The 23225-nt window shown below is 42.6% G+C and overlaps 1 protein-coding gene across 2 annotated transcripts in view; it reads left to right on the forward strand.

Annotated features, from left to right (window-relative positions):
• The window catches only part of PRKG1 (protein kinase cGMP-dependent 1), a 1173427-nt gene that overhangs the window by 102904 nt on the left and 1047298 nt on the right, over nucleotides 1–23225 (forward strand). Inside the window, exon 1 of one of the 2 annotated variants that reach the window (XM_040362066.1) lies at nucleotides 4198–4278. The exons of the other annotated variant lie outside the window; for it this stretch is intronic. The gene's annotated coding sequence lies outside the window, so the exon portion shown is untranslated. Of the gene's footprint in view, nucleotides 1–4197; nucleotides 4279–23225 lie in introns of those variants that run through there. 2 annotated transcript variants of the gene reach the window in all.

Genomic DNA, 23225 nt, shown 5'->3' on the forward strand with positions numbered 1-23225 from the left:
AGCGTAAATATGCGCCCACAATACGACGGCATAGGAAACTTACGTCGGTCGGATGAAGCCTATTTTCAGGTGTATCTTGCTTTCAGAGTCAGGCGCATAGATACGACGGCCCATATGTGCACTTACGCGGCGTATCTCGAGATACGTCGGCGTAAGTGCTACGTGAATCTGGGCCAATATTTGTAGTTTTCCCTACTATAAGGGGTGTAATTATAAAGAATTTGCAAAGTTTTTCACAAGTATGTTGTGTTTCCAAAACTGCTTGGAAATTTGTTCTGTGACAGTAGAGCAGATTTCTGAAAATATTGCAAGTATGGCCACTAGATGGTGTTGAAGAGCATTCTTATTTCCTATACTAGTTAGGGCTGTACTGTGGCCAAAAATGCATTTTTTTCCATATTCATATGTTCCAGTTGTAGAGAATATAGCCTGAGAACATTTGATTTTGAACTATCCACACAAAACCAATTTACATGTCGTTTTGATGGGCGAATAGCGGTGCAGCTTTTTCATATTTTTATAAATACACCCCTTATAGTAGGGAAAAAACACATACATAAACTCCATCCCCAGTGCAGATGAGGTGTTTTGTTGCTGGGTGAGAAGAGCCTGACACTAGTTCCCATCAGGTTCACGTTTCTTGTGATTGACAACAGGCAGTGGGTGAATCCATAACCAATAGACAGCCTGCTATAAGCTATAGAATCAGCCCAATCAATCACTAGGAGAGAGTGGACCTGATGGACGCTGCAGTGGTGTCTCAGTTTCCCCCGTCAGGCTCTGTCCACTGTTAGTATCATTGGTTGGTAGGAGGCTGTCATCTATGAAGCCAAAAGAGTAACAACCATTAATGGGAGAGTAGGGGCAAAAATGATACTTGTTACAGTGTACAGAGACAGACACTCTGCTTGTCTCTGTACATCAACTTACAGTTGGTCTTAATTACTTCCAGTTTCGTTATCTATAAACTAGAGGTAATTGTTTTTGAATTTCGTGCCATAATAGCGCCATTACGTAAAAGTGGCGCTTTTATAAACCACCTGAATTTTTGCTGCACGTGACGGCAGTGATTTTTGTATCTGGAGAAGGCCATACTGCAAGGAAAGTGTCATTAAAGCGGAGTTCCGGCCACAATTTCACTTTTTAAATATAAATACCCCTGTAATACACAAGCTTAATGTATTCTAGTAAAGTTAGTCTGTAAACTAAGGTCCGTTTTCTTAGGTTGTTACAGCATTTAGACACTTTATAAAATAGAAATTGACTGGGGCCATCTTAAGTGTGGGCATCATGAAGCCAGACTGTATGACTTCCTGGATTTCAGCCTTGCAGATCTAGCACATGCTCAGTGCTGCACAAGCAGTGTCAGATCAGTGAGGTCCAAGTCACATGATTCTTTGAGACTAGGGAGTGCCCAGACTCCTGGAAAGTTACACCCACTACATTCCCAGGAGTCTGTGTGGTGTAGGTTAGGAAGCATTAAGCACCTAGGTGCAGGTAGTGGGAAGATTAACTATTCTGCCTAGCAACAACACTTTGAAGGCATCTAAAAAAAAAAAAAAATTTGTAAAGGACTAATGACATTTTTTTAAAACTACTAATGTTATATTTATGGGTGGAACTCCACTTTAAGCCCAGGTTCACACTGGGTACGATTTGCTTTGATTTGAGATGCGATTTCACATGTGAAATCGCATCTCAAATCGGCAGCATTTGCCGGCAATGACACCGTCCTAATCGGTGCGACGCCGCATCTGAGGCGCGGCACCGATTTAAAAAAGTAGTTCCTGTACTACTTTTTGCGATTTCGGCCCGCGATTTACATAGACATCTGTGCAGAAACCTGCACAGATGTCTCTTAAATCGCGGCCGTAATCGGGACAGCCAGCGGGAGTGAAATCGTGCGAGTTCAGCTGAACTCGCACGGCTTCACTCCCGCAGCCCAGTGTGAACCAGGGCTTAGTCCCCTTTCACACTTATACGACTTGTCCCACGATTTTGGACTGCAAAATGGCATGACAAGTCATTCTCCATGATTTTCAATGACTTTCATTCATATTGGCACGACTTTAAGTCCCTGCACTACTTTGGTCCAACTTCCATGCGAGTTGATGTCCATAGACCTCAATGTTATACCCTCAAGTAGCATGCAAATCGTACCTGAATAGTATAGACACGATTTCAGTACGACTTTGTAAGCACAAGCAGCTTTTTGACCCTTGTCCCACCCAATCCTTTCAGCATAGTAGCCCCTCCCAAGCACATTTTTCTAGCACACATTCACTTCCTGGTTATTCCCTCAGGAACAATGTGCTCTAAACAGCCCAAAAAAAGATGTCCTTGTCTTCTTCTCCTCCTCTTCTTCCTTATGCACTGCTACTGCTGTGGCAATGTATTGAGTAGCAAACATTTTCTGTCACACCACAACAGCCAGGAAGCAAACAGGAACTGGAAACAACTATGGCAGGAAAAGGAATTACCTCACACCAAGTATGTTTTCATTGGTTAATGCCAAAGTTGTGGCAAAGTAGTACTGATCCAAAATCGCTGAATAATTGCAGTGAAATCACGGCAAAGTCGCACGACTTTGAAGTCGTACAAGTGTGAAAGGGGCCTAAGGTTTTATTGAATTTTCTTCACTATAAAACATCAAATAAGGTTGCTGTGTATTTGGCAATGGAGTGCAGAACTGCTTTTACACGGTATGTTGCCATTGTACACAATATTGCTGTAAAGGGGACCCCAATCATGGTTCCTGGTGAGAGTCTTGAGACCCTAATGGACTTGTAGCTGCTAACCATAGACTTACTGCGTTTATTGCCAATCATGAGGAACTTATATTGCCTCTTGTGGATTATTGCTTAAATGGACACTTGCCTTAAAAGGGATTGCTTTATGGTCTTGCCTCCTTCCTAACCCCCATACACACCATCAGATTTTCTGCAGATTTTTGTCTTCAGATTTACCAAAACTATGTAGTGCAAGGGCCTGCCTGATTGCAAACAAATTGAAACTCTTAAAGTGGTTGTAAACCCACTTTTTTGACTTTTACCTACAGGTAAGCCTATAACAAGGCTTACCTGTAGGTAAGGAGAATATCTCCTAAACCTGCACGGTTTAGGAGATATTCCCCTCGCAATGCGCCGCGGCGCATGCGCAGGGGGGATCTACGGCGAAAGGACCGGCAGCCGCCGGACCTTGCCGAGTTTTAAATCTCACGCACGCGCGGGAGTGACGTCATCGCCGCTCCAGCCAATCACAGCGCTGGAGCGGCGATACCCGGAAGACACGCCGAGGCAAGATGAAATCTCGCTCGCCGTGGACCAGGTAAGTGCTACACACCTCGTTCCGAGGTAAGTATTTCATAATGAGCTAATATGCGGGTTTACAACCGCTTTAAGTTTTGACCTCATATTATATGGTTTTGGTAAATCTGAAGACAAAAATCTGCAGAAAATCTGATGGTGTGTATGGGGCTTAACTCTGCACTTAAACCCCCTTTCTGCCCAGGCCAATTTTGAGCTTTTAGCGCTGGTACGCTTGAATGACAATTGCACGATCATGCAACACTGTACCCAAATGACATTTTTATCACAAATAGAGCTTTCTTTTGGTGGTATTTAATCAGACACGTGTAATATTACTGTTTGCAAACTTTATGTAGTTGTATATGCTTTTAATTTTGAAGAATAGCGCCACTTCAAAATTGTAAACTCACAAATGGGACAGGCAGTCAGTCGTCCATGTGCTCATTGGTGTCTACAAGTCCCACAACATACTGATCCTGCCTCTGAGCATTGGGGAAGGGAACTGTTTTACTTTTTATTTTTTAAGCATCAAACATACACATTTCTGTGTCAAAGATTCATATCCAACCTGGAAGTCAGAGAATGGCAGCTTCCATCTGAGGTTTCTTGTATGTGTATCTGTCTCAAACAGAACTCTACGGTCTGAATATAAGACCTTTGCTGCAGCTTTTATATTTAAACATTTTTATATCAGTCACAGTGAAACTTTTGCTTAGCCTGGATTTTTTTTTTAGCAACACAGAAGTAAGGCTTCAGATGTAGTGTGATTCATCATTCTATAAGTGAACTCACCTGGAGTCTCCTATTTCTATTGATCTGAATTGTACGAGAAATGGAACACCTGAAACCAGAGTTTCCCAATAGGGGACACTCAAGGACACAGCGGTTTCACTATAGCAGTAGACTGTGAACATCCGCTTAGAGTACAATGTTCTCATCATCCTGCTGGAAGAGCATTGGAGCCAAAAAGGTGAGAAATAGCTATGTTACAATTAAAGCTAGCCATCGTTTCCTTCTACTACCCCAGAAGCGACAATGCATTGATAAGCATGTGTGTGAAGTCACTGCTCTTATTGCCTGGATCATCACCACAGAGTCACCCTTTGGGACATTATTTTTTTCATCATTTACCATTTCACTGTGGACCTGCTGAAAATAAGAATTTTAATGTTAATTCGGAGCACTTTAATATTTTAATATTAATTATTTTCACTGTGAACTTGCTTAAAACAAAGATATATATATATATATATATTTTATTATTTAAAGCAATATATATATATATATATATATATATATATATATATATATATATATATATATATATATATATATATATATTTTTTTATTATTTAAAGCAATATAATATTGTTTTTTCTCTGACTAGGCTTTTCCTGTCAGCAATTGGTCACAGCTTCTGATTGGTAGCCAGCAATAAGCTTTTATGTAATTGTTCACGTTTTTTGGTATTCATATTAGTGAGGTTAATATCACATGGCGTTGCATTTTTTTTGATTTATTGACTTTTCACGCAAATTATGGAAGTGTGATTATTACTAATCGGTTGTGTATTGGTCCTCTATCTACAATTTAATTGCTATCTATATTGTTTAACCGCTTCAGCCCTGGACCATTTTGGTGGTCAAAGACCAGGCCACTTTTTGCGATTCGGCACTGCGTCGCTTTAACTGACGATTGCGCGGCCGTGCAACGTGGCTCCCAAACAAAATTGACGTCCTTTTTTTCCCCACAAATAGAGCTTTCTTTTGGTGGTATTTGATCACCTCTGCTATAATAAATATCCCCCCAAAAAATATATATATATAAAAACAATTTTTTTTTTCCCACAGTTTAGGCCGATGCGTATTCTTCTTCATATTTTTGGTAAAAAAAATCGCACTAAGCGTTTGGTTTGCGCAAACGTTATAGCTTCTACAAAATTGGGGACTGTTTTATGGCATTTTTATTAATATATATTTTTTTTTACTAGTTATGGCGGCGATCAGTGTTTTTTTTTATTTTTATTGTGACTGCGACATTATGGCGGACACTTTTGACAACATTTGGGGACCATTGACATTTTTACAGCGATCAGTGCTATAAAAACACTGATTACTGCAAAAATGACACTGGCAGTAAAGGGGTTAACCACTAGGTGGCGCTGTAGGGGTTAAGTGTTCCCTAGGGAGTGAGTCTTGCTGTTAGTGGGCCTGGCTACACGTAACACGTCATTGATGACCGTTCCTGATCACAGGGAATGGTCATCAGTGACAGTGTCACTAGGCAGAATATGGGAATGCCTCGTTTACAAAGACATTCCCCTGTTCTGCCCTTGCCGACTGCAATTGTGGGCCTCCCGGGAACATCGAATTCCTGGGACCCACGGCTGTGCACGCAGGCTGGGCGGCAAATTTAAAAGGACGTACCTGTACGCCAATCTGCCTGCCCATGCCATGTCGACGTACATAGTCGTGCGGCGGTCGGCAATTGGTTAACATTATGCTTGATGATAGTTGCCTTTTAGGTTGCTCATCTCTAAGCCCAGGTTCACACTGGGTATGATTTGGTACGATTTGAGATGCGATTTCACATGTCAAATCGCATCTCAAATCGGCGGCAATTGTCTGCAATGGCACCGTCCTAATCAGTGCGACGCCGCATCTGCGGCGCTGCACCGATTTCAAAAAGTAGTTCCTGTACTACTTTTTGCGATTTCGGCCCGCGATTTACATTGAACCCTGCACAAATGTCTCTTAAATCGCGGCCAAAATCGCGGCAAAAATGGAGCCGCGAAATCGCGATTTTGAATTCGCAGCAGTGTGAACCTAGCCTCATGGTAGCTTGCAAGATATCTATCTATATTCTTTTTGTGCGTGTTTGCAAAATTAAAGTGGGCCGGTCTGGATGAAGTCCAGGGCCAAATTTTGGTCCCAGTCCAGCCCTGGGCGTAGCCCCTCAACACTGCCTCCTGGTGGCCCTTTAAGTCGGCTTTAGCTGGAGGTGGCATGGCTTCTGTATTTTTCACAGCACTCTCATGATCAGGAGCACTCTGGCTTTCACATTGGGATTGCAGATGCAGATTCTTTCAGGCGCTTTACAGGCGCTTTTTTTAATGCTAAGACCCCTTTCACACTGGGGCGTTTTTCAGGCGATTTAGTGTGAAAGCACTCAGGCTTTGACATTGCAGCTTCTTTCAGGCCCTTTACAGGCACTTTTTTTAATGCTAAAGCGCCTTGTATGAGAAGCAGCAGATGTAAGCTGCCATTATATAATTGCTGCATTGCATACTAAATCGAAATCATTGCTTAATGCCCCGTACACACGATCGGAATTTCCGATGGCCTTCAAGCTGTCTTGCATACACACTGTCAGACCAAATTCCGACCGTCCAAAACGCAGTGACGTAAAACATTACGACGAGCCGAGAAAAATTAAGTTCAATGCTTCCGAGCATGCGTCGACTTGATTCTGAGCATGCATGGATTTTTCTCCGCCGAAGGTGCACACAGACAATAGGAATTTCCTATTGTTTTTTTCCATGGGGGAAAAAAATAAACATGTGCTCTTTCTAAACACTGACTGACTTTTTATATTGGAAATTCCGAGTATATGCCCAACCAATACTTTTTTAGTTTTGCATAGAATGTAGAAAGATTAGAACTTTTTTGTCAGGTTTCTTGATATCTACAGCTCTATTGTAGAAATTTAATTACCCTTATTTACTAGTGACAACGATTTCACCAGACAGGAAATTAGGGGGAATCTTCAACAGTAACACAGACAGAAATATTCTTTTTTTAGGAGAGTAGGGGAAGACTAGAGCTCCTGCCAGCTTTTTATTGTGTCTAAAACTATTTAGTGGTATGTATAGATTTGTTTAGTTGTATCAAGAAAACACATTTGGCTATTGATCCTCATGACATGTCATGAGAAAATATTTTTGATATCTCATAAACTGCTTTAAAACAGAGTCTTAAGAGCAGGCTAACAGCTTCCATTATAACTTTACCATGGAGAGCAGCTAATTAAAACTTTAATTAGAGCACTGGAAATTAGTAAACTGTATCAAGAATGACATGTCCTTGGTGAGAGATGACACTAATTATATGTATATCCATAAGGAAGGGACCTAGTTTTGGATCATTTTTGCTGTGTTGAAAAGTGCTGAGAAAGGATTTTTGTGTGTGTGTGTGTGTGTGTGTGTGTATATATATATATATATATATATATATATATATATATATATATATATATATATATATATATATATATATATATATATATATATATATAATGTGTCATACTTCCACAGTGACTGTCCAATCTGCTTTTACAATGATGATATCTGATTGGTGGCTATGGGATGAATCCCTTTACATGTAGGTCTCAATAAAGGCATATGTAGTCATAAAAAAAGTTTATCATTTCACATATTTTGCCACTAGGTGGCAGTGGTATCTTATAAAAACTGAAACCTAACTTGTCAAAGTAACCCCTTGATTCCCTGTTTAGCCTTACTACCTATAATGCTTGTATTTCTTTCCCACATTAATATAATGGCATTATGTTACACAGCACTTTCAACAACACTGAGCATTTGTTGTATGTAACATGTTATTGCATTTTAAGAGCAATAAATGTATTAGATTTAATTTATACCGTTTTACTATTTAAAACAAATGATTCTGTGTATAATCGATTTGTAATGTTATTATGCTCAGTGCAAAAGGAAAAAAGGTGAGGTACACGATATGTAATAAACATGACCAAGAATAAATCCAAGGAAAGATCCAAGCTTTACTCACTGGCCAGCTTGCTGACATCCGAATCAACCTATCTAACATTATGCGTTAAAACATGGGTTTAGTCTGCACACATTTGCAAATACATGCGTAAGCCACAGAGCCTCGTCACGGCACCCTGGTATCTGTGGTCCTATGTCTAGCTTATGAGAGACTCCACAATGGAAGCACATGCATTCTGATGGATAGGTGGAGGTCAGGTAGACTGAAGGGAGCCACCCCTTCTTAAGAGCCCTTTCACACTGAGCTGTCCATAGCGAGTCGGTGCTAAACTGCGACTATTTTTAGCGGCACCTTACGTCGGATTTGCGGCGCTATCTGGTCGCTAGTGGGGCACTTTTAACTCCAAAAAGGGGTTAAAACCGCCCGCAAACCACCGCTACAGCAGCGTTTTGCCGGCAGTATGGCGGCGCTGCCAATTGATTTTCAATGGGCAGGAGCGGTGAGTTCACCGCTCCTAATGCGCTCCAAAGAAGATGCTGGCAGGACTTTTTCTGACATCCTGCCAGCGCACCGCTCCAGTGTGAAAGCCCTCGAGCTTTCACACTGGAGTGTGAGGAGCAGCTGTTTTAGGGCGCTTTGCAGGCGCTATATTTTATATAGCGCCTGCAAAACGCCCCCAGTGTGAAAGGGGTCTAAAGGTACAGGAACACACTGAACACCCAGCAAATCGCACAATGGCTGCAAAGGTGGCAGTGCGTTGCTTGACCAATATAAAGCCCCGTACACACGGTCGGATTTTCGGCCAACCAACTTCAAAATCCGGCACTTTTCTAATTTCTCCGACCGTGTGTACGTTCCATCGGACCAACTTTTTAGGCTTCAATCGGACAAAAAGTTGGGTCTGTGAACGGACCAACTTTCTGTTCTGAAAAGTCCGATTGTGCAAAGTGCGACCGTGTGTACAGAAAACCATCGGATTTTTCAAAAAAAGCTAAATGCGCATGCCCCGAAATAAAGAGCACCCGGAAGCCAGCTGTCTAGTAAAACTAGCGTTCGTATTTGAAAATGCTCATTCGTCACGCGGCAAGTTTCGAAATCTCAAATAGCAGCGCATATTCTATTTTTCTTTAGAATGTCCTAATATGTACATCTGCTCAACTGGTGATACGGACGGATTAAAAACAAATGTATTTACTTTGGATTAGTGTATTTTCTGGATATGAATCCAGCCTTTTTTTTCTTATTTTTTTGAAATGCAAAACCAATAAATATCCCCAATTCTTTATGCTGGGCAAAGTAATAACTACCCTATTTATGTCCCTTCAATTTTAGCAAAGGGCCTGCCTACTCACAAACTTACATTTGACTTTCCACACATAATCCACAAGTTTTTAGCATCATCATTTTATTTAGCAAAAAATGGGAAAAATAATAACAGATCCAAATACAAAACAACAGGAAGGCAGCAATTGAAGAACTGGTTGAGTTGGCAAAGCCTCTGTACCCCAGGGCATACATAAATTAGGTTATAATCTCCAAACTTGGGGACCTAAGCATTAACTAAAATATAAGGAGCCCAAGAAGATTGTGGTCTCCAAAAGATGGGGAGCAGCAGCAGCAGACATATTTGTGCCCAGGCTGTGGTACTTCAACAGGCTGATATTTCAGCATACCAAACTGGCCAACACTCTCCACACTTCACACCTCATCAGCTGAAGCGTTATAATTTTTAACACTCACACCACAATACCAAAAACAATAATATCTAAAAAATAAAGATTTTATGCCATAATTCGAGCATTTTTTCTTAAGCCAAACCAAACAAAACATACTCAACTACAAATAATAGCAAAAATATGTTCAAAATCATAGATATTTAAAGATAAATTAGTATCCCCTAAAATCGGGGCTCTGAGTTGGCCACTGACCCCCATGCTGCTGTGGTGGGTTGGCTTGCTGGGGTGGGTTGGCTTGCTGGGGTGGGTGGGCTTGCTGGGGTGGGTAGGTTGGCTGGGGTGGGTAGTTTGGCTGGTGTGGCTCGGCTTGCTGGGGTGGGTGGGCTTGCTGGGGTGGGTAGGTTGGCTGGGGTGGGTAGTTTGGCTGGTGTGGCTCGGCTTGCTGGGGTGGGTGGGATTGCTGGGGTGGGTAGGTTGGCTGGTGTGGCTCGGCTTGCTGGGGTGGGTAGGTTGGCTGGTGTGGGTAGGTTGGCTGGGGTGGGTAGGTTGGCTGGTGTGGGTAGGCAGGCTGGTGTGGGTAGGTTGGCTGGTGTGGGTAGGCTGGGTGTGCTTGGAAGCTTGTCTGTTGTTGGTAGGCCTGTTGTACATTGGCTGGAGGTGTGTGATCTATATCACAGACATGTGAAATAGGGGTTAGCTCCCGTTTCCTGGCCTTGCTAAGGAGCTGGACCATGATCCCCTCACATAGCTCCCTTTGATCGGCATCAATCTCCCGTAGTTTGTTTGCTATAAAACAGCCAAACCCTTCTGCACTATCGGGTGCTGTGGTGATGACCGATGTGGCCCTACTTAGAAAATCAGCCGTGGCATCATCCAGATGTTGCCTCTTCTTGGCCCTTTTCCTAGGAGGGTTCAGTGTAGGGATTCTACATTGTGTGGACTGTCTGCTGGGCCCAGCCTCTTCTTGGCTGGCAACGTCCTGTGTCTGAAAAAGGAGCATCATTTTATTTTCTTGCCATCATAACAACACATTAACATCATAGTCAGGGGCGTACCTAGAGCATTTTGCACCCGGGGCAGATCCAATATCTGGCCCCCCCCCCCCCCACACGTTAAAATGTACAAACACCCCACTGTGCCCCCTGCATACCTCTGCATCCTTCAATATCATTTTGTTACTACTGTGTACCCCTCTCCACAACTGCACGTCTGGACCCCTTTACATTACCCAGCACCCTACACCTCTGGTCATGTCACCCCCCTAGCAACGCCACTGATCATAGTATATCTGAATGCACATATTTTCAGGAATACTATACCTGTGTCAAGCTGAGCTCCTCCTCCTCCTCCTCCTCCTCCTCCTCCTCCTCCTCCTCCTCCTCATCCTGAGTTGGTTCAGCCTCAGTATCTGTGGCCTCTGCTGATGCGGATGCAAGTGTGGACAGATGTTTTCTTGGCTCTGTTTGGTCCTTTAAAAACATCAGGCTGCTGAAGTACCATAGCTTGGGCACATAAACATCATCTGCTGCCGCTCCCGATCTTTTTGAACACTCAATCTTCTTGAGCTCCCTCTTAAAAGTGCTCCTCAGGCCCCCAATTTTTGCTTTTATTTGGGTCTCGTTGGCCCTGGGGTACACAGTCTTTGCTTCTGCCACCAGTTCATCAATTGCTGCCTGCCTTTTATTTTTATTGGAGTAGTCTTTATTGGTGACCTGCCACAGACATGTGTGTGATCTATAGAGATCAATAAAAGCAGTGATGAATGCTTTGGAATTAAGCTTTCCACCCTTTGCTTTCGGCATTATTTGGATGAGATATCTGCAATAAAGGATACAATACGACCAATAAGTGCTTGCTGTAACTTCCTAACCTGCTTATACAATCTCTGTTTGCTCTAAGCTAAATCATGCAGTAACCACTAGTGTCCCAATGTATTCACCTACCTTCGTTCCGCGTAGACCTTCGGCTGCACGTAGAGTCGTTCCGTTAGGTTCGTGCATGCGTCCGTGACATCGAGCGCTCGTTCTTGATTTATATAGCCTACGCATGCGTGAAGCTTCGCTCTACGTGCGTCATGACGCTGGGGCGGGACCACAATCCTTTTTCTTCATGCGACATTCTGGGATGTGTGAGGGAGAATGTGATGGCGGAACCCACGAAAACGAATAGGCCCCGCAGTGGAGGCGTTTATAGAAAACACAAGGCCACCCCCATGAGCAAGGGGGAGATGGTGGAGATGGTTCGCATCTTTGAGAAGTACGATTACGATTGTAAACTTGAAAATTATGATAGGCCCAACAGCCATAAAGACTGGGTTCTGGAGAAGGTCCTCGCGGTATTGGAAGGAGATTATGGTATCCAACGAACGAAAGACCAAATCCGCAAACGATGGTCAGATTTGAAGCACAGAGAGCAAGAAAATTTAGAAGCCATTCACCGCACCATTATCAAAAGAAGTAAGTAAATGTAATTTGAGAATTATTTGTCTGTACATTATAGATGGATGAAATTTAATGATTTAGTTTTCTGGTGGGGCCTACAGAAGAAGTTAATGGAAGTTTAAAAGCAGTTCATTAAAATTGTAAAGTTTTTATTATGTCTTGGCTACTTTTGGCAAATCCTTAATATACTGTATTCTAATTTTTTCAACAGGACAAAGGCACAGAGAAAGACACCACAGGGGACAAAGGGAGGCTTCCCTTGGCCGGGCTCCAACAGGGGAGAGAACAGGGGAGACAACAGGCCCCAAATCTGCCCCAAAACGTAAGTTAATAAAAATGCTTATGTGCTTTTGCCAGTGACAGGGGTGTTTAGAGATAGGACAAACGCCATGGTGTCAGGACTCAACTTAAGGGGTACATTACACTTTATGTTAGATGCGTGGCTCATCACTGACCATTAATGACGCATTTACAGGGTAGAGATGGGTAGAGGAGAGTCCCTGGGGATCAGAGTCACACAGAGTCACGCCTGCTAGATTTCACATCATATAAACCATATTGCCATAGCAAACAAGAGTGATGGGTGCCATCTGCCTGAGTTGTTTAATGTGGCCTAGATATAGACATGTCTTCATAGATTTTATATGACATCATACTCCTGTTCCCTAGCATAGCGTTTATTGTAATAATGCATAGTGTAGTACACTAGTGTGGCGCAAACTGGTTCACCAGGGCAAGGTTGGTGGACTTTAAAAGCAGCACATGTGATTATGTTAATATAATGTAATTTTGGCAACGATTCATAGATGATTTATTCTTTCATTTTAGAGGATTGTGAGTGTGCTCAACACCAACCTTTGCAGGATTTGGAGGATAGTGCCGGACCCAGCAAAGAGCCACCAGTCGACAGCACATCCCCAGACACCAGATATGCTGAGGGTGAAGGAGTGCAAGAAATGCAAGATGAGCCTTCGGAGGTTGTTGTTTGCCCCAGTAAGTTTTTGGAACATGTGCCTTGCAAAATCAACACCTGTTTTTTTTTTCTAGGTCCACACCACACACGCCTACACCACAATAGCAAATTATTGAGTGTATTCAAAATTTGAGCATGTAGAAGGGAGAGGTGGCAGTGGTGTTTAGGTAGATGCATTTGAAGACACATGGATATGCACCTGGCCCAAGATTTACAGAGTATTATCTGTAGTGTGTACATTCACTAGTAGTGTAGGTGTATTATGAAGATGAAAAAGGTTGTTAGGACTAATTGAGTGTCTAGGTTTAGGTAAGTATTTCAAGAAAATAGACCCCATTGTAACATTTTGGTTTATTTTGGGATTGCCTCAGTCACTTCACCATCAAACACATACTAAATTTTTGTCTTTTTCCAAGGCCACCAACTACCAGGATGCACTATTGGTCGGATCAGTGCTGATATGCTGCAGGCAATGACAGAGCTGGAAAATCTCAAGGAGGCTGCCACTGGTGTTCAGAGACGAATCCGGGATTATTACGACCTGTTAGCAAAATTTTAGTTTTTTTCTATCGTTGTTTTATAATTACAAATGTTCCCTCGTGTTCAAGGTTTTATCATGGAAATATTTGTAATTAGCCTTGTTTGCACATGCTCAGTTTGTGATAAATGAAAGAATTTGCACTAATTCTATTTGCACTACGCACATTTTGGAAAATCTGAGTTTTTTCTCCAAAAAAAAGTGTTAATGGTAGGTCATTACCACAAAATGACTATCTTTATGTGTGATTTCAGGGTCTCAGCTGAGTGTTTATCCACTCTTCTTCTCCTGGTGCCTACAAATGTCATTTTGTTATATTTTAAGGGCTTGACCTTAAAATCATACAAAAATGCACATATAGAAATGCCCAATGTATCGAGGCCAAAAGTGGAAAAACTTGTCATTCTGACCCTGGGATTGCACCAGGAGAATGAGAGTTGGTAAAGACTGTGCTAAGGGTCAGTTCACATCAGACGCAGTTCCATTCATTTTGGTGTGCATTTTTGTATGCGACAAAGATGCAGGCACAGGGTTTGACATGCACTCCATTATGGTTCCGGTTGGCTCTAGCTCACAACATGGTAGTCCGTTTCCGGTGATAAGGCTAACTACATGTTGTGAGCTACAGCCAACCACAACCCACGGGGCGCATGGAGACCACTGTGCATGCATTTTTGCCACACCCAAAAATGGAACACAGAATGAACAAAAGTGCATCTGGACAGACATTTACATTGCTAATTTTTTATTTGTTGCGTGAAGAAAGCTGAAAAAGGAAAAATTTTGATGTAAAAAAGTTTGCTATGTCTAGGGCTGAGTTTGAAAAGATGCATGTTTAGCATTTTACCCAAATAATACACAATTGTGTTATTCCTGAACTAACAATGTTTTTTGATTTTGTAAACTGCCAAAAAGTGACATTGGATTGTGCAGGATTGAACAAATATATTTTTTGAAACATTTTGTGGATTATTATTTATCTGATCACTACTACCAGTATATTTGCATATGGAAAAGGTGTGTATCAGAAACAAAAAGGCATAATAATAATACACATAGCTGTTTGTAACTTTAGAAAGGCTAATTAAACATTTGGTTGTTCTAAAATATTTAATGGTAATCACAGCAACATTTCATTAATCAGTAAAATAATAGTAATAAACAAACATAACAGCATCTTGTAAACAAATTTAATGTTTTCAAAAGGAACATCCTAAAGGTTCACAAAAAACTAAAGGACATCTTGCTGCCAAGGCACTGCCCCTCTACCCACAAAATACTCCATATATTGCTCCCGCACCAGACGGGCATTCTGGGAGGAGACAGCAGGTCGAGTTTGTTGCAGGGCTGGCATCACTGCATCTTCAGCTGGACGTCCACCTGAGGGGTCATCAGTATGCCCGGAACCTATGTAGTTAGCAGCATTCCTCCGTAGAAAATTATGGAGGATGCAGCAGCACAAAACAACATGATTTAGTTTGTATTCCGCCAAGTGAATGGCAGTCAGAAAAAGCCTAAAACGACATGACAAAATGCCAAAGGCGTTTTCAACCACCCTTCTGGCACGAGATAGTCTGTAGTTATATATCCGTTGCTCACGAGTGAGGTTCCTCATTGGAAAGGGCTTCAAAAGATGTTCCCCAAGAGCAAACGCCTCATCTGCCACAAATACAAAGTTGAGGCCCTCCACGTTGTCCTGCGCAGGTGGCAAATGTAAGGTGCCAGACGTAAGACGCTGATAAAATTCGGTATGAGCCATGACACCTCCATCAGAATGACGACCATTCATACCGACATCAACATATAAAAACTCATAATTTGCTGAAACAATAGCAAGCAGAACTATGCTGTTAAAGCCCTTATAATTATAAAAAAAAGAGCCTGAGGCCGGTGGAGGAACAATTCGGACATGTTTGCCATCAATGGCACCCCCACAGTTGGGAAAATTCCACTGATTGGCAAACTGGGCTGCAACATCCTGCCATTCCTCACGGTTTGAAGGAAACTGTGGAGTGAAGCAAAGAAAAATTAGTTAAGACTTGAGCAGAAAATATTATCAGCATTTTGAAAACATACATTATAGGGGCAAGAGAACACTAAAATATATCAAAACATTTGTGGAATAACAATTAAGAAGCAGAGCAAATAATATGCTTCATGACTCCCTCTGGTGGCAGATTAAATACATTTTGTGTAGATAATGTTAAATGCTTAAAGCTTGGCAAGTGGTAAGAACTCTCTCCTTTGCCATGGGACCAATATGGTGAACCAATGAAGGATCAGGTTGCAACCGACTTGGGGTTTTGTGACTGTCACACCAGAGGGTAGACAATAACATAATATATACAAATAAGACAAAGTACTAATAAAATATTTTGGAGAAATCATGAAGTGTATCAAATGTGAAAACAAAGAAAAAAACTTACCCGAATATAGTCCTTCTGCAGGACTTGAATAATGGCACAGCAAGTGTCCGGAATTATGTGTCCCAGAGCCTGGGGAGAGATCCCAGTAGTAAACTTTATGTCCTGTAGATTTCTCCCTGTCGCCAAATATCGCAAAGTGGCTATGAGCCGTTGCTCTGCAGGAATAGCAGGCCTCATACAGGTGTCCTTCTTGCTAATATATGGGGACAGCAAGTTTAGAAGACGCTGGAAGCAGGCATCGGACATCCGAAGATAGTTCCGAAAATCATTCGGATTATTTTCCTGCAGCTCCCTCAGCAATGCCATATGTGAAAATTGGTCCCGATGAAGCAACCAATTTTTGGTCCAAACAGTCCTCCTCTTCCTGGTCCTGGTCCGGGCTTGAGCAATAGCCAGAACTCCAAGACCATAAATAGCCCGTTCTCTCGCTGGATTCCGCAACATCTCGTTATCGAGCGAACGCACGCAAAGTAACGAGCAAAAAGGCACGAAAATGGAAATCGGGAAAGCACTCACACGAAACGTAAACTAACTATATAGTAGCTGATGGAACGCAACGCGGGACGTACGAAACTTGAACTTCCTCTTTGAATCGCGTGGCCGTACGTTAAAACGTCACTACGTTCGTGTTGGTTGAGGAAAAAGTCCGAGTGTGTGTATGCTATGGGTGTGATCGGACAAATCAATTAAGTCAAAAATCCAAGGGAAATTTTGTTGGATGTCCGACCGTGTGTACGAGCCTTAACAGTAACATTACAACAAAAAACGGTGTCCACCACCCCCACCTTTAACTGGCCTTTGCAGCGAGTAGCATAGGAAGGCAACATCTGATATAAACAAGACCAAGGATAAATCCAAGGAAAGATCCAAGCTTTACTCACCGGCCAGCCCGCTGACAACCTATATAACAGTATGCGTTAAAACAGGGGTTTAGTCTGCACACATTTGCAAATACATGCGTAAGCCACATAGCCGAGTCGTCACGGCACCCTGGTGTCTGTGGTCCTATCTCTAGCTTGATATACAGGATACATAAATGTTACAGCACTATAAGGATACAGGTGGATATAATGTAAAAATTACCCTTTTATCAAAATAGATGTATCGCTTGTTTCTTTTAGTAACTGCTACATAACTATTCACTTCATAAGCATAGTAATACCTTTGAATCAATCTATGCTTGATATACAGGGCAGCCATCAGGAATTTTGGGGCCCCTTACACAGCTTCAGGCATAGGCCCCCTGAAGAAGAGAACCAGGGGGGGTGCTGCCACCACAAATTGAGAAGTTGGGGGAGTGTCGCAAGTTGAGGCGTACGTCCGGCCGGCGCATTTTTTTATGTCGTTTTCGTTTGGCTTTTTCCGACGTATAGTTAAAGGTGCTGTTATGAGGCGTACTCAATGTTAAGTATGGCCGTCGTTCCCGCGTACAATTTTGAAATGTTTACGTCGTTTGCGTAAGTCGTTCGCGAATAGGGATTTGCATAGAATGACGTCACCGTCGTAAGCATCGGCTTGCTCCGGTTTAATTTCGAGCATGCGCACTGGGATACCCCCATCGACTGCGCATGCGCAGTTAAAAAAAATACGTTGTTTACGTCGGGTCACAACGTATTAACATAAAACACGCCCCCATTACATCCATTTGAATTCCGCGCCCTTACGCCACCAGAGATACACTACGCCGCCGTAACTTACGGCGCAAATTCTTTGTGGATTAAAAAAAATTAAATAAGTTGCGGCGGTGTAGTGTATCTTAGATACGCTGCACCCAGCGTATTAATGCGCCCAGGTACGTGGATCTACCCCAAAATGTTTTTCCAGCTCTTCCTTGTTAGTACCACTTACTTTGCCAGCTTTTTGTTGCCCCGTCCCAATGTTTTTGAGATGCGTTGCTGTCATCACGACTTAATATTTTCCTCTTCGAACGGTTTATTTTCTCAATTTAAATATTTGATATGTTTTCTGTTAATAAAAAATATACAGTTTGAGATCTGCAAATCACTGCATTCTATTGTTATGTAGATTTTACATCCCAGCTTTTTTGCAATCAGGGTTTTCCAGGGTCCTATCTCAATCCAGCGTTGTGCCCATCTGCAGCAGTGTCGGTTTCATTCCAGGACACTGTATTGTTCTGGAATGAAGGTGCCGGGACAGGCCTGCAAAATGCGGGACTGTCCCGGGCAATCCGGGACACGTGGTCACCCTAGTCCCCATGCCAAACCCACCCGACAAGCTGTGTATATAGGTGGCAACAACCCCAAACTATAACTAACCTCTGCAGTAAGGCACACATGGAAGAACATTTTCCAGCACACTTACTAGCTAGCCTGCAAAACAACAAACACATTCACATCTCCAAGTTTGAGCATATTGTATATAGCAGTGGATAAATAAGGGCACGTCTGCCTGGAGGGAGCCCACTCCTACCTAATAGCACAGGGATACTTTGGATGCCTTGTGAATTCTATACATTGCTTTTTAGAAAAGTTTTGTAAATTGCCCTCCTCTTATTATTGATATTCACTTAAAGCTGGTATGTAAAAATAATAGTGACGTAATGCATGCAAAACTAGATTTATCTTGGCTGTCAGTTTTTATTTCTGTCTGGTAATCCTTTCAAGATCAGGGTGGCAGAGCTGATGAAACTGTTTAAAATAAGTAACTGTTTGGAAATCTGCGGGTATCCCATTACATAAGTCCTCAGCTCCGTGTGCTTAGCATCACAAGTCACGTCGGAATCTGCATTCCATAAACACGATGGATTCTCGACCGCTTGCTTCAAAATGGCAGCAATGCATTACAGAGGAATGCTTATTAGCAAAAATATATAGCTGTTTAGTATTCTTTGCGCAATAAACAAATGACCGACAATTCTGAAAAATAAAAAAAGTTACTTTCTGCTATGACATATCCAATAAAAAAAAAATTGAGAAAAAACAAAACAAATTTCTTCATCAATTTAGGCCAATATGTATTCTGCTACATAGTTTTGGTAAAAAGAATCCCAATACGGATAAATTGATTGGTTTGCGCAAAAGTTATAGCGTCTACAAACTATACGATATTTTTATTTATTTATTTTTCTTACTAGTAATGGCGACCATCAGCGACTTATAGAGGGACTGCGATATTGCGGAGGCCAGTCGGACACTAACTGATACTCTTGACACTTTTTTGGGGACCAGTAAAACGAATGCAGTGATCAGTGCTAAAAATATTCACTGTCACTGTACTAATGACACTGGCTGGCTGTAAAACATCAGGGTGCTCAAAGGGTTAACTGTGTTCCTAGCCAGTGCTTTAGTGTACTGTGGGAGGTGCTTTTGCAGAGACACAGGATCCAGGCCTTCCCTCCTGTAAGAATGGTGATCTGCCTTGTTTACATAGGCAGACCGCTGTTCTGCCCCTGGGCTGGATGATCAATGGGTGCCTGCGGACATAGTCTGCGGTACCCACAGATTAGCTCCCACTGTGTATAATCACAGTGGTAGCGGGCCACCGCCGGCATGCATGCATACCCCTTACCTGGAAGTGTTGGATCACGTACTAGGTATGCGATCCAGCGCAGCAGTGCCCACCTTGCCACCGTATATAAAAGTTGTACGGTCAGCAAGTGGTTAGGAAGTAAAAGTATATCTTTCTAAAATAAGTAAAGTCACCTCTGACATTTTGTGATCATACTTTTTTAGTAGGTAATCGGGTAAAAGAAAGCGGTTCATACATGGCAGCCAAGACGTTGTCCCTTCTCTTATTAAAGAGTGGAAGTGGGGGTTCAACTCTTATGCCGCGTACACACGATCGGAAATTCCGACAAGAAAACCGTGGATTTTTTTTCCGACTGAATTTTGTCTCAAACTTGTCTTGCATTGTGGTTGATGACAATGATGAGTATAGCAGCTCCATGTGGCAGGACAAGGGGAACTTTTTTGGAGAGAAGGTTTATTTATCCCCAGGCATTTCTTTCACGGATAAAGTACTGCTCTTCACTGGATGGAAAAGCAATCTTGACTATAGATTCCTTGTCAAATTTGTTCATAAACGTTTAACAAATTACAGTGCTAGAAAGTAACATGTCAAGGTAATAAACCACTGTTGCTCGTCAATATACTGTATATACTCTAGTATAAGCCGACCCGAATATAAGCCGAGGCACCTAATTTTACCACAAAAAACTAGGAAAACGTACTGACTCGAGTATAAGCCTAGGGTTTACATCCGCATCCCTCACTTTGTCCTTGTGCATGCCTCACTGTGCCCATGCCTCACTGTGCCCATGCCTAGAATGACGTTTAACAGTCTATGGAAGGGGTGCCCGGCATTGAAAAATCAGTGCTCCCCAGCTGTAGGTCCCCCAGACAACAAACTTTGTACACATGTAGAGGAGAAATGGGGCATGTGTGCCAAGTTTGGAGTCCAGGGGACCTACGGCCGGCCGGTACCGGGTCCCCAAAGTCACTGGAGAAATGACCGTTTAACATGGGAGTCTATGGGAGGGGTGCCTGGCTTTGAAAAATCGGTGCGCCCCGGCCGTAGGTCCCCCAGACAACAAACTTTGCACACTTGTAGAGGGGGGCTACATGTGTGCCAAGTTTGGGGTCCAGGGGACCTACGGCCGGCTGGTACCAGGTCCCCAAAGTCCGGGAGATCAGGCACAAAGCATCAGATAAGCTACAACTTATCAAAAATATTCATCAGAAAAGAGTGATATGGAATTATCACTGTTATAAAGCTTCTAGGCTAGGAGCTTATGTCTATGATTTTATGAAACCAGGTAGAATATACAAAAGTATTGCTATTTGACTCTAGATTCAACAGTAACCTGTTTGGAGTTGGCAGCAGGTAGGTGTCACTAATGGCCACAACGAGGCTAGAAAACTTCTGTGCACCAAAAGTGGAAAAGGAGCCTGCCATGGAGAGGGTGACAAAACACATGCCAGAGGGGCCCGGGAGCTTTAATCCGCTAATGATGAGCAAATTAACAACAGAATCTTTCTGTAACACTGCAAGGGTGTTAATCCTCGTTGGAGGGCATTTTTATAAAGCTTTAAATATTACACAATAAAATCAAATAGAATTAACTTATTTGTAGAAAAGCTCTTTGCTGTCAGCATACAAATCTGTATTTTGTTTGCACTTGCACAGAATTAAATAAGAGACAGAGGGACTTCAGCTAGACAATTAGTGCTGTCAGAAAACAGTGACAACAAGCAGAACAATAACGGATTAAACTTCACCCACATAGTCAATAAAGAAGTTAACTACTGGGAAAAGCAGTGGCTTAGGGTTCATGTACACTGCTGCTGGTAAATGGATGTTTAGGAGCAGTTGGGCATTTTTTTTCAGCTGCCCCTGAACTCTACTCTGTTATCTTATCAGTTCATGTACACAGGGTCGTTTATAGTCGTTTCTAGGCAGTTGAGTTTAGAAGTATTTTTTGGAATGCAAAAAAATGCGTTCAGGACGGATGTTCAGAGGCGTTTAAAAATGCCAAATGCCTGTAACAGTTTGTAAACGTGGTAACTCATGTTTTAGCCGCAGTTGATTTCCAGTCTTTTTTTTTTGTAGGCTTTTTTTTTAAACCGCTACTAAACGCAAACGCGACTAAACGCTGCAAAATGGATGCTTTAAACGTTGGTTACCATCTGTCAAGTTAAATTGTAAACTCTTTCCCCCTTCAATGCAAAGGCATAATGTGCTAGTATGCATTGCATACTAGTACACTATGAAGAACTTACCTGAAAATGAAGCCTTCCAGCTGCGCGCTGTGGCCGCTACAGAGGCTTCCATCTTCACCTGGTCTACCCTCTGGGTTCACAGGCTGTGGCCGCTTGTTTGGGTGAGCCACGATGACGTCATTCCTGCTCATGCGTATGCCGTTCCTTCAGAGTGCATGCGGCGGTGATGTCGCTGGCTGCTCACTAAAATATCTCCTACACGGTACACGTATAGGAGATACAGATAAGCTTTATTATAAGCTTACATGTAGGTAAAAAAAATATGAGAATTTACTACCACTTTAACGTGCATTGCAGTGTCCTTCGTTGCAGGTAGGGTTGTCCCGATACCACTTTTTTAAGACTGAGTACAAGTACCGATACTTTTTTTCAAGTACTCGCCGATACCGAATACCGATACTTTTTTTTTTTATCTCATGGGACAGTGGCACGTGTCAGTATTTTTTTTTTTTTTATCTTTAACAATTTTGTTTTTAATTTGTTACAATTTTTTTATTTATTTTTTACAATTTTTTTATTTATAATGCTTTCTTTTTATTAAGGTGGGTGTCGGTGTGTTTTTTCTTTATTTTTTTTTATTTTCTACAATATTTTTTTTATTATTTTGTCTTTTTTATTCTTTATTTTTTTATTTATTTTTCTCTCAAGCGTCTTCCAGGACAGCCCATGAGACCTAGGGCTCCTCCTACCAGGACAGGAAACACGTTAACCCCCACCAGATAAAAGGGCGGTCCTCCAGGCCCCATGCCAGTATTAGTGTTTCCTCCGGACGGGGGGTAACATGTTTCAAGGAACCTGGTCCCCTAGGTCTCATGAGCAGAGGCTCTAACGGCTGTTATGGGGTATGTGCTAATTTTAAAAACTAACCTCCGTGCCATGTGCAGTGTCCACTGGAGAGGTGGTAATCTGCGGCTCTTTTTCTTTGTGCCTGGAGAGGGCCAGGACCGGGATGGCGTCGGGTCCCTAGTGTCTTAGCAAAAGCTGCAGCCGTTTGGTGGTGACGGGTCCCGCACACAGCATGGCTGTCTCGTGCTAGGATTCCAGGAAGTCACTGGCGCTGGAGGGGCGGAGCTTCTGCGCTCCAAGCTGGCCCACAGGAAGATCCGGAGGGGTCGCTTCCGGGTCATATGACGTCATCATCGGGCGCCGGAGACGCGGTTCCAGTCTCCAAAACGGCGCGAAAAAGAGCTTTAAATGGCTGGCTGGTGATCGCTGGTAGAAGCAGCACAGGCTGTTAGAATACCAGTCGGGCGGCATGGATTCTCCTGCAGTTCCTTCTCAGGCAGATGCAGTCTCCAACACCAGCACCTCTCAGGTAAGCTTTAAGTATGGACTTTTTTTGCTATCCTGATGAGTGTTCTCCCCCCCCCTCCCAATCAT

The sequence above is a fragment of the Rana temporaria genome, chromosome 8 (genome assembly GCF_905171775.1).
Source record: "Rana temporaria chromosome 8, aRanTem1.1, whole genome shotgun sequence".
Taxonomy (NCBI): Eukaryota; Metazoa; Chordata; class Amphibia; order Anura; family Ranidae; genus Rana; species Rana temporaria.